Here is a 12,237-nt window from a genome sequence, read left to right as displayed (position 1 = left end):
ATTCTTATTTAGATGTTGGATCCTTTACTTTTCTTATTTTCTTTTTCTCTCATATTTTTTCAGTCTTTGTGTTTTTGCTTTACTTTTTGGGAAATGTCCACAACTTAATCTCTTCTGTTGGGATTTTCTTCTACTGAGATTTTCAATTTTGATGTCATTAACTTTAATTTTTCACCCACTGTTTTTAATATCCATTGAAAAAGCATATTTTATGTTCTCTGAGTACTTCCTTTCATAGCATCTTTCTCCCCTTTCATGGGTATAATATCAACTTTTTATTTCTCTAAAGGATTAATAACAGGGTTTTTCGAAAACGTATTCTTCCCGTGTAAGGTTAGGGACTTAGGCAAGACCTTTTGTACTTCTTTGTTTTAAAGATTTTTTTTTAAATTTATTTGAGAGAGAGAGAATGAGATAGAGCATGAGAGGGGGGAGGGTCAGAGGGAGAAGCAGACTCCCCGCTGAGCGGGGAGCCCGATGTGGGACTCGATCCAGGGACTCCAGGATCATGACCTGAGCCGAAGGCAGTCGCTTAACCAACTGAGCCAGTCAGGCGCCCCTGTACTTCTTTGTTTTAAAAAAAGATTTATTTACTTTAGAGAGAGAGGTGGGGAGGGGAAGAGGAAGAAAGAATCTCAAGTAAACTCTGTGCTGAGCACAGAGCCAGACATGGGGCTCGATCTCACGACCCTGAGACCAGGACCTGAGCCGAAAGCAAGAGTCAGACGCTTAACCAACTGTGTCACCCAAGCGCCCTAAGACCTTCTGCACTTCTGACACCAACTTCAAGCTCAGTGTTCACAAGACCAGCTTCAGGGTTGATACTTTGTGAAAAGGACTCACAGAACTCACTGAAAGTGATTATCCTCATAGTTACGGTTTATTATAGTGGATGGATACAGATTAAAGCCAGCCAAGGGAAGAGACACGTGGAAAGTCCAGGAAAGTTCCAAGCACAGACTTTCCAGTTGTCTTCTCCCGGATTCGTGGACAGTGTTAACGACTCTTGGCAACAGTGTGTGACACGTCACAGAAAGTGTTGCCAGCCAGGGACGCTCACTCAGCCTTAGTGTCCAGAGTTTCTCCTGGAGCTCAGTCACACAGACAAGTCAGCTGCCCACACACCTGACTTCAGTGTCCAGCCCTCTGGAGGTCCAGCAGACAGTGCGTTACCCAAGCCCCTAGCATGAATCACGTTTGAGTCTCTGGTGTGGCCCAGGACCTCCAGGTAAACAAAGACACTTTTATCAGGCAGGACATTCCAAAGACTTAGAGGTTACTTCCCAGGGTATAGTCTCTGTTTCCTTCAAATTGATTTTTTATTTGCTGGTTTTTGCCTCAGTATCTCACCTTAGGTGTTTTCCTCAGACATCTGAGGATTATTACTATCTGCTTATATTTAAGAGCAGGGAAACAAAAAGTCGATAGGAGCCATCTGTACATCGGGGGCTCGTGGGCTGTCACAGCAGGCTTATCTGCCTGTGTAACATTTTGGGTCCCTTATGCTACTATGTTTAAATTATTTAAAAATTTTTCCTATCGGGATGGTCAGATTTCCCAGGGAATGTTCTTCCAGTTTCTTGCTAGAGGGTATAGAACTAGCTGCATGAATTCTGAAATCTGAACTGGGAAAGAAGACAGGGAATTTCCGTGTTCAGTGTGTACACACTCCTGCAATCCCTCTAAGCGTCGTATCCCCATTCTTAGCTGTGTCTGGTGCCATCCAGCCCACTGGCCCTCTGCTCTACCTTTCCCATAGAATATACCTCCAGCTTTCCAGTAGTAAAGGGGATGAATTGTTAAGCTAATTTTCCGCTATCCTCCTATTTTTAGCCCCATCTTTGTCCCTGCTTCCAGAGTTGCCTCGCATCACTGATTCCTACCCTTTTAGTATTCTGTGTTGAAATCAGGTTAATTCTCAGCTTTTCCCACTGCCAGTTTAGGATTGAACTTTGGAGCCTCACATATGGTTATAAAAGCTATGCATTGTACCCATGTGGGGGGTCTGTTGTGGAGGGCACCATATGCAATCAGTGCCCGAGGATTGTGGAGCATGCGAGGTGCACGTGCAAGATGGCCCAACTCAGATTTTCTTGGATCTAGTAAAGGAGTTACAACTCCTCTTTCTACATTACATTGTCCAAAGTTTCATTTGTTTTCTTCTCTCCGCTTGTATTTGAACTTACTATTATTATGTTTAATCCCTTTACTGTTGTTTTAGTGTAATCTGGCAGGAAGAAGAGTTAAATGGGTGTGTTCACTCTCTTTAATCAGAATTCTCATAACAGATTTTCTGCATTATAAGAACACAGCGTGTTCTACGTATGCTTAAGATATAAAGCATGTATAATTTTGCATCCAAAGAGGTCCTTTTCCCCAAGTTCTAAGCAGTCTGAAAACCATCAGATCTTACAAAGGTTATGATGGCAGCTGCAACCATAACATAAAATTAAACTATGGAGTTGTGGGGATGGGTGTGTTTGCTTCTCACTGTTTGAAATCATGAGGAGTTACATATTAAAGGTCAGGAAATGGGTTGAATGGAAGAACTATGATGGTGGCTCTGCATCTGAGAATGCCCATTAGGTACAGAGATGGGAACCAGGAATGAATCAGAAAGCTTGTCTTAGGTATTCTTACTAATGCAATATATGTTAAGAAAGAAAAAAAGAAGAAGAAGAATGTAGCAGGAGGGGAAGAATGAAGGGGGGGAAATCGGAGGGGGAGAAGAACCATGAGAGACAATGGACTCTGAAAAACAAACTGAGGGTTCTAGAGGGGAGGGGGTTGGGAGGATGGGTTAGCCTGGTGATGGGTATTGAGGAGGGCACGTTCTGCATGGAGCACTGGGTGTTATGCACAAACAATGAATCATGGAACACTATATCTAAAACTAATGATGTAATGTATGGGGATTAACATAACAATAAAAAAATTAAAAAAAAAAAAGATAAAATTAAGAGGCAGTTTTATGTATGCTGCTGAACTGAGCAGAACCTAGCTATGCCTGCTTGTTGAGCTGCCTATTACTTTTTTCCTATGCTCCTGACTCTTTATGATGGAGTATCTTATATATGTACCATTATAATTAAATCATTTACTGGGCGCCCACTATTTATTACATAAGTCCCTACTAATGATTCTTTCTTTGGAATGAAAATTTAAAACACGAATACCCCATTGGAGAGATGGCACATTACATTTTGCCCTTGTTCACACCTGAACCGATCAATAAATTTGTCCTGCTCATCTTAACTGGTTACTCTGAAATGGTTAAGAGTAAGACAGTAAGGGAGTGAATATAAATAACAAATAAATGCACTAATATTGCCAACTCTGTTTTATATGGAAATGTTCAATGAAATTACCTATCAATTTTTGTATGGGAAGAAAACATAGTTTTGTGGTTAAGATTGCTGGGGAAAAGTATGAGAAACATTCTTTTGATCCAAAAGCTGAAAATACTCAAGAAAAATGCACATCTAGAAAGAGGAACAAGAAGTCCTTTCAGTATTTTGTTCGCTTTTTGCGGCCATATAAGTGAATTTATCATTGATGTGCTTATTTTCAGTTTTAATACTATAAGGTTTTAGGGTACTCAAGTAGTCAAAGGCAGAGGCACTCTTTTTTTTTAAACAATAATAATTTATTAAAATTTTTTTTGCAACCATCACCACTCTTTTTTCCAGAAACTTTTCGTCATCCCAAACAGACTCTCTGTACCCAATAAGCAGTAACCCTCCCATACTGTCCTTCCCCCAGTCCCTGGTAACCTCTACTTTCTGTTTCTATGAATTTGTCTATTCTAGATACCTCCTAGAAGTGGTGTCATACAACATCTCTCCTTTTTTGTCTGTTTTTTTTCAGTTAATATAATGTTTTCAAGGATTACCCATTCATCTCTTGATGGACACCTGGGTTGCTTCTACCTCTTGGCTGTTGTTAATGCTGCAGTGAACACTAGGGTACACATATCTGTTTGAGTTCTTGTTTTCATTTTGTGTGTGTGTGTGTGTGTGTGTGTGTGTGTGTGTGTTTATTACCGGGGACTAGAATTGCCAGGTCATATGGAAATTCTTTGTTAAATACTGAGAACAGAGAGGAGCTTTTAAGAGTGCAGTTTATTTTTTTCTTAATGGGACACTAAAAGGATGAGATCTGGTCAAGTTTTTTGTAGGCATTCCTTAGCTTCCAGAGGTTTCTCTTGGCATAAGTGGCTGTTGTTGGGTCTTGGTGAAATGGCCTTATTTAGATGAAATAGAATTGTTCCCCTTCTTTTATTTTTGGGATCAATAAAATGGTCTCAGCTGGACAAGGTCTGTCATAATGACCTCTATTTGAGATGGTGAGAAAAGATACCGGGACACAGGCTAAGAGGGGCTGCCTCTATGTTTCCTGGCCCCACGTGGCGTTGTGACTTTCATGTCTGGTAATTTACTACTGTGTTGTTCAGCGGCAGAAGGATGTCATGGCCATCTGGAAATCTTATGATCAAAGTACCTTTTCTTTGTCTTCCTGGAGTCTTTGAACATTTTCTTAAGTTTCAATTCAGTTTTCCCACACTATTCCCGAGCCGTGATCTGGTTGATTTGGTGGTAAGAATTACTAGAATCACTGTTCTCTTTGGAAAAGAAGACTCACACTAGTGTGATGGCTGAATGATGGCCATGGAATGGAGACTTTCTTTATCGAGATGCTGCTAACTTTTGCTGTTATAAATTAGCGATCACCTTAATTCGTATCGCCTTTGAACCAGAGTTGCCAGATAAAATACAGCACACTCAGCTAAATTTATTTTTATTTTTACTTTTTAAAAAGATTTTATTTATTTATTTATTTATTTATTTATTTATTTGACAGAGACATAGAGAGAGAGCACAAGTAGGCAGAGCGGCAGGCAGAGGGAGGAGAAGCAGGCTCCCTGCCAAGCAGGGAGCCCGATGTGGGGCTTGATCCCAGGACCCTGGGAACATGACCTGAGCCAAAGGCAGACGCTTAACGACTGAGCCACCCAGGCGCCCCTCAGCTAAATTTATATTAGGTAAACAATGAATACTTTTTTTGAAGTATAAGTATATCCCAGGCAATCCTTGGGATATCCTTATACTAAAAATTAGTCATTTTTTCCACCTGAAATTCAGATTTAACTAGGTGTCCTATATTTTTATTTGCTAAATCTGGCAACCTTCCTCAGAGCACTAAATGCTGGTGAGACCCTTTCTTTTCTCAGAGTGTCCTTCAGCACACGTCCTCCTGTCTGTGTGTGCCTTTGCGTCTCCAGCATGATGCAGCTGGTTCATGTTTCTCACGGGCATCTAGTGAGAAGCCGTGGTGGGTCAGACTCTTGAGTCAAGGACGCAACTGTGCGTATACACCCCGGAGGGCTAGTGTACCCACTAGATGGGGAGTTGATTTTCAAACCTGGAGAAAGCATGCCTGAGTGGGACATCTCGGTGGAAATCTTGGATGAATTGGACAGTGTGTGTTCGGACCTTGGAGGGGTGGGGAATTAGGAGAGGAGCGTGGGTGGGTGCTGGGATAAGGGAAGCCGGGGTCAGACCACCTTTTCTGCATTTGTGTCCGATGTACTCTCATCCCAGGCATGAGCTGATGATCAGCCCTTACCTTCGCTTCTGGCACCTGGCTGCAGGTCAGAATGGACTGACTTCCACTCAGAGCGGAGTCCTTCCATTTACAACTCCTGCCCCCTGGTGAATTTTCCTCCTGCCGTTATTTGCAGCTCCAAGCTTTCATGTACCTGACTCTTGTCCTGTGGTTATACTTTAAGCCCAATAATTCCAGCCACGGCAGCTGCTAGGTAAAGTGAGGCAAGTTCAATCCTGTCCAGATTGGCTTTCAAATGAGGTTTGATAAATTAAATTATGGTCATCTGCAGAGGAGTGGAGGAGGAATAATGATTTGGATGCATGTCCTGATGTCTCGGCAGCACAGAGCTCCCTGAATCTTTTTTCTTTCTTTCTCACTCTCTCTCTCTCATTTTAGATGAAAGAATTCTTTATCTCTTCTCCCCACCCAAGCCAGCAGAAGCCAATGTCCAGTGTACTATAGGAAAGGGTTACTTTTATAAACCAGGGGCGTGCTGTGAAAGGCATCTGAGGGGCTCATCTAGATTGTTTTTCAGCTTACTTTCTTTTTGACAGCTTTAAAGGGCCTTTCAAAATTGCCAGGAGAGTAGATTCATATTTTTATCATTCCACCTGCATAGCATTTTAGACACATTTATATTCCTGAAAGCATAATAATACATAACATTTAGCATTTAATTTATGACTCCTGCCACATCTGGTATAAAACTCCTTCTGAAGCAATAAATCAACCTCTTCATGTCAAATTGCCATTCATTCTTTGACCTCCTCCATAATTTATGGTTTGTGAGTGCAAAATGGGAGAAGCAGCTTAAATCAAGTGGGTTTTAATTAACAATCTTAGGAAATTCAGAAGAATATTTGCAATTTATTCATGAGGGGAAAGGACTTTGTTGCTAGAAAGAAGAAAAAAAAAAGCTTATTTCCATGGGTATAAATTGAAGTCTATTCTGGGTACTTCAGAACCACAACATGAAGATTTTTCTCTACTTCGAGTCAGAAAAACAAAGTGATTCTGGTAGGAAAAAGCCATCCAAGCTCCTAGGACAGAATCCATTTTCTAGGAGAGGTTTTGCGGGGAAGGAGTAGGGGGAGACATGCAACCATCTTCTGCTTAGAGTGGCCTTTCACGGAGTCGCCTGGCTGCTGACACCATGCCTTTCATGTCGACGATTTTATTTCTAAGCTTTTCACAGTGTGTCCTAAGTAGCTTCTATTAGCATTGTCCTGTCTGTTTCCTTGGCAACAGAGCTGGTCAATTTAGACACCATTTAAGAGCTGTGGAAAAAGCAACAACCAGCAGTGCGATGGGTAAAATTACAGAGAACAAGCTGAAGACAATCCTCGCTGGAGGAGACGCATTTTCTTCCAGGGCCCATTTTATTTTAATTAAAATCGAAAAGCTCTTTTAAACAAGGCCCTAGATTAAGCACAGGCCAGAGTAATCTACTATACAACGGTACAGCTGCATTCCTTAATGTTATCTCTTTAACCCCAACGGAGGCCTTGCACTTTTTCCTTCCTTCCTTCCTCCCTCCCTCCCTCCCTTCCTTCCTTCCTCCCTCCCTTCCTCCCTCCCTCCCTCCCTTCCTCCCTCCCTCCCTTCCTTCTTTCCTCCCTCCCTCCTCCTCCTCTTCTCCTTCTTCTTGTTTTCTTCTTTTTTTAGAGAAAATTTTCATGGTTTTTATTGTATCATGAGGCATTGAAACATCTGAACAAATCAATATCTGGGTGGTGAGGTGGCTGCTTTCTCTTTCCCTTTTTTGGGGGGTTACTAGAGCAACTTGTCAGTAGATTACAAAGAGAAGAAGAAGAAGAAGAAAGCCTCTGGCATTACTGAAGTCCTCCCAAAGCATGTGCTGGGACAGTACGAGCCTCTGTCAGATGCAGCTGGTCCAGCGTGCAGTCATCACGCGTGATACCTGGGTGGTGTGCGCTGTGCCTGCTCCCACGGCAACCCTCCGTCGTGGCTGGTATCTGGAGCATCTGCAGAAGTGAATAGTGTCGGGAAGCGGAGTGGGGAGGAAATGGGAAGAGCGCCCAGCTGGGAGGAGGTCAGCTGAAGTTGTGCAGGGCAAGCCTGAACACGTCATTGTTGCAAACCCAGGCATCGTTGACATTCTTGAATTGGAACATGTGGTGGAACCCCATAATGGGGTCTTCATCGACCTTGAATTGACCCACAACCATGCTGATGATGCAGGTGTCTGGCACAGGCTGTGGGATTTTCTGGAACGGAGCTGCTCTCCCCAGGAGTTGCTGTCTTCCCATGTAAGGTGGGATGTGTCAATATAAGTTGCACCTAGTGGGATTCTTTCATTATCAAAGAACTGGTGGTGATGTTGAAGGAAACTGGATCCAGTCTTGCTCCCAAATTGGCTTGTGTCCCATTCTGAAGTGTCACTGACCTTGGTGAGACCTTCAGGATGGCTCTTACAAGAGGGCTGTGAACCGCATGCACAGCTTCCCGTTTCCACCCCACTAGTCCACGGGCTGACCGAGGCCAGGGTCCTCGAGGAGTGGAAGTGACTTTGACCTCTTGCCCACTGAGCTCCGGCCTTCACAGACCCTCGGGCCGCCCAGGGGCTGGCTCCCTGGTGGTGGTGGCCGTGGCAGCCCGGTGCTGTCTGCTTGCACTTTTTCAGATAAGCAAGGAGAGAAAACCTAGGGGCAACATGGTAACCTCTTACCAATCTTTAGCGTAAATACAGAGCAGAGAGAGACGACTCTTCTCGTGTCTGTGGTTGTGTTTCAGTGGGCAGGAGAGAACCTCCAGCTATATACATGATTATGGTTTATCTTGTGTAAGAAAATAAACTTTTATTGCAAATGTCACAGGTGGTCTCATTTGCTATTTATCTCATTTCATGAATTGTGGGACTTTATTTCCCACAGTGACCTTATATGGATTTTTTCCCAGTACCTTATATGGGTCATTTTGAATATGGAACCAACTATAACTTTGGGATTTTCAGGACTGAGCTCTATGTTGGCAATTAGCTTACCACTTACCATTGCAATCACAGATTTTTTTTTTTTTTTGGTGGGTAGGACAGGACAGAGCATACTTTGGGGTAGGGGAGATCTTTACTCCCAACATGGAATATGTTAAAAATTCCTTTGTCCTCCAAGATGAAAGTAAGTTAATTTATATACCATGTATATTTGCAAATAAGACAAGACTGATTACTTTTATAGGGGTTTGAAGGTAGTTTCAATATCATTTTCATTTTAAGAAAGTTGGACAGGGGAGTTTATAAATAGGGAATTTTTTTTTTTTTTAAAGATTTTATTTATTTATTTGACAGAGAGAGAGAGACAGCGAGAGAGGGAACACAAGCAGGGGGAGTGGGAGAGGGAGAAGCAGGCTTCCCGCGGAGCAGGGAGCCCGATGCGGGGCTGGATCCCAAGACCCTGGGGTCATGACCTGAGCCGAAGGCAGACGCTTAACGACTGAGCCACCCAGGCACCCCTGAATAGGGAATTTTTGATAATACTGTCTAGCCCTGGTGAGTGCACTGGGACATTTCAGGGTTTGCTTCTTGATGTTTTTAAATTGCTTTCATCTGAGAGGAACCCTGTACAGCAGTGAAAGCCTCTTCAGTGAAGGTACTAAAGCAGAGATGTAAATCTTGTTATTGGAGATATCTTACGTAGATTCCTGCCCCAGTAGATTTCTAAATTTCTAGGACTTCTGAAGTCCGTTCATACACTGACATTCATGATCTTATCCTTGAACATGGACAAATGCAGGTAGCCCAGGAATTAGAGGGAGAAAATGACCCCTCCATTTTGTTTTCCCCAGTTATTTGTAATATACTTCACCTCTTTCTATAGGGCTCCTATTTTTTTGGGGGGGGAGAATTCAAAAATGTTCATTTCTAGGCTTTTTGGATTCCTGTATTAATAAATACAGTAAATGACTGTGTTCATGAAAGTTTTTGATCAGATGTTAGTAGGATGATAAAGTTTCTGAGATTTCTCTGCATTTTTTTTTCCTTTGAGTAAGAATCTGAATCATGTTTCCCTTAAAACCATTCCAAACAGAATCTCTATGGCTAGATAACAAAGATGCCAATTAATGCTGGTTGTAAAGGGGAACAGCAGGGCCCACCAGTCATATTCCCATATGGCACACAGGAACAATTAGATACATAGGCTGACATTTCATCTTTGGTATTTACATAATGCATAGTATGGTGATTGATAGGAAGGAGGTACATAGATATGACAGACTGACAGAGGATAAGGGCAGATGTCGTCTGTCTTTTTCATTATGATTACTATTTTAACGAACAGACCAACTCATTTCTGCAGTCCATTAAATCATTTGACAGTATAAACATCTGGAGAAGAGCACTGGGAATTGGGTTTGTCAGGTGAGGGCTCTTGGGCTGGTGGAGAGGGGGCAGGGGACTCTTCTGGGGCTGCTGATTCTGGGGAGAACCACAAGCTGCCCATCACAGAAAACGACACCAGGGGTTTGGGATGTGGAAACGATGTGTGTCACTTAGATGGTATCCAGCTGAGAGCCCGGTTCTGTCCTTTTACGTTCTTTCAGGATTCTTCTCTCCAACGTCTGGCCTTTCCTGGCTTCCTGAGCATTAAACCCGATTCATTGAACAACCTCGAGCAAATGACAACCTCTTTTAGCCCCCTGTTTTCTCATCTGTGAAATGAAGATCCCTCCGACTCCCAGTTCCCTCTCCCAGGGGAATAACTGTTTCTGAAAATCATTTTGATCTCCATAGGGGAAGGTGTTATATATAGCAACACAGAGGTATATTGGGTTCTGTACCACCCACAAGTTTAATTTCTGTGGTCCTAGCCTGACTCTGTAAACAATCTAAGGGTTTCTCGCTGTGTGCAGATAGTGATACCTGAGAGGAGAAACCATTGAAATTTCAATGTGAGTGGCATTCAGTGGCCGTTTTTCTCGTACCTTTGTTCCTCTAAAACAGCGTTTCTCAGCTTTGGGACTATTGGCGTGTGGGGACGGATGGTCCATTGTTATGAGGAGCTCTTGTGTGCATTGCAGACTCTGTACTAGATAGCAGTGTCATCCTTTCCTCATTTCCTGAGCTGTGACCAGCAAAAATGTCTCTAGACATTGCCAAATGTCCCCTGGGCTGTCAACTCATCCCCTGTTGAGAAGCTCTGTTCAAAAACATGCTTGCACAGTCAACCCAGCGACATGAGACTGGGCTGTGCTTGAATCTGGGCCTAGGCTTGTGCTCATATAAATAGCTGGTTGCACGCAAGGTTTGAAGCAAATCCCAGAAAGAAAAAAAAATCCCATTTTTATTTTTGAGTACAGCTAGTTACACGAGAGTCTTCTGGCATTTTCTCCCCCTAGATTGCTGCTGCCTCTCATAGTGATGAGAACAAACAAGGGGTCCTGGCCTCTGAGCTTTCCTTAGATGAGGACCAAGGGAACTGTTGGATCTATTTGAAGTCTCCAGATTGAAAAGCAGACACCCAGTCTGGCTGAACGAGATACAGTCTCCTCCAGTAAAGATTTTATATGGCTTCTTGGAAAACCTTACTGCTTCACGGTCACAGCCTTATTAGTTGGTTTTGTATCCAGCAAACATTCCACTGATTCTTCTTATATTCAGGGAGTGATAGAAAACTTGCACTGTGCTGGGCTGGCATAGTCTAAAAACATGATGTAATCACTGTAATTAAGTCATAAAACAATCAGGAAGGACCCTGGCTGAAATAACTAGGACATAAACTATTGCGTCTACCACAGGAGGCCAAAGGATAGAAAGGTATTTGGGTATTCGGTTAATTACTCTGTCTGCTAACTGGGAAGGCTGGGCATATTTTTTTTGAAAAGCAAAGTTAACTTTTATTGGAAGAGGGACCCTCTCAGAAAAGGGAGCTTTTAAACACTCTTAAAAAGTGGTTAAGAATTTAGACTGCTTTTTTTCTCCCCCCTCAAAGAAAATGTCGCTGACACACATTGCCTGTGTCCATTGAGTTCCTTTTTCTGTAGTGTGATTTATCACACACCTTAACTGGAATTTAACTAACAGCTTCACCTTTTTAGGAGACAGATGTGGAATCAGGAGGTAAAGATCAATTCTCATAACCAGAAGAGATTCCAAACAACCCAGGTACTAGGATTTGCATGCTAATCAATCAATTGAATAATTAATTTCTTCACATCCATTTCAACCCATCCAATCGACAGCTATCTGCTCCCAGGGAAGAGGAAGTTCTGGTTTGGGAAGCAGGCTCCATGCTGCTTTGGCAGAAAATCTATAGTCTTGGTACTAGGAGTGTGGTCTAGAGGGGGGTATGGGCTCCAAGTGGGCATATTTTCTTGGTTCTTGGGACCCAATAGCCTCTATGGGGAGGGACATGGCTGGAAGAGGGACAGTCTGAGGCCCCTTAAAGGCCAAAGCCCAGGGTAGGAATCCTTTTATCTACTTCTCTTGATGATCAACCTAGCGCTGGAATCTGGCTGAAATAAGACAGATGTAGTTGGCTTGAGTTAAATGAGTTAATACACACAAACCATTAAGAGGAGTGTCTGGTACATGTACGCAATCTATAGGTGTTAGCTGTCTACGCTGTTATTAGCACTGAGAAAAATCAACCCAGGTTTTGGTTCATAGTATAT

At 42.7% G+C, this 12,237-nt stretch overlaps 1 long non-coding RNA gene and 1 pseudogene across 1 annotated transcript in view; one reads left to right on the top strand and one right to left on the bottom strand.

Moving 5' to 3' along the window:
• LOC118554512 (uncharacterized) overlaps positions 1 to 12,237 on the top strand; it is a 621,204-nt gene that overhangs the window by 104,679 nt on the left and 504,288 nt on the right. The gene's annotated exons all lie outside the window — the stretch shown is intronic.
• On the bottom strand, positions 7,662 to 7,997 carry LOC118554502 (nuclear transport factor 2 pseudogene; annotated as a pseudogene).

Source organism: Halichoerus grypus, chromosome 9 (genome assembly GCF_964656455.1).
Source record: "Halichoerus grypus chromosome 9, mHalGry1.hap1.1, whole genome shotgun sequence".
Lineage (NCBI taxonomy): Eukaryota > Metazoa > Chordata > Mammalia > Carnivora > Phocidae > Halichoerus > Halichoerus grypus.
This window is presented reverse-complemented; position numbering and strand designations above follow the sequence as displayed.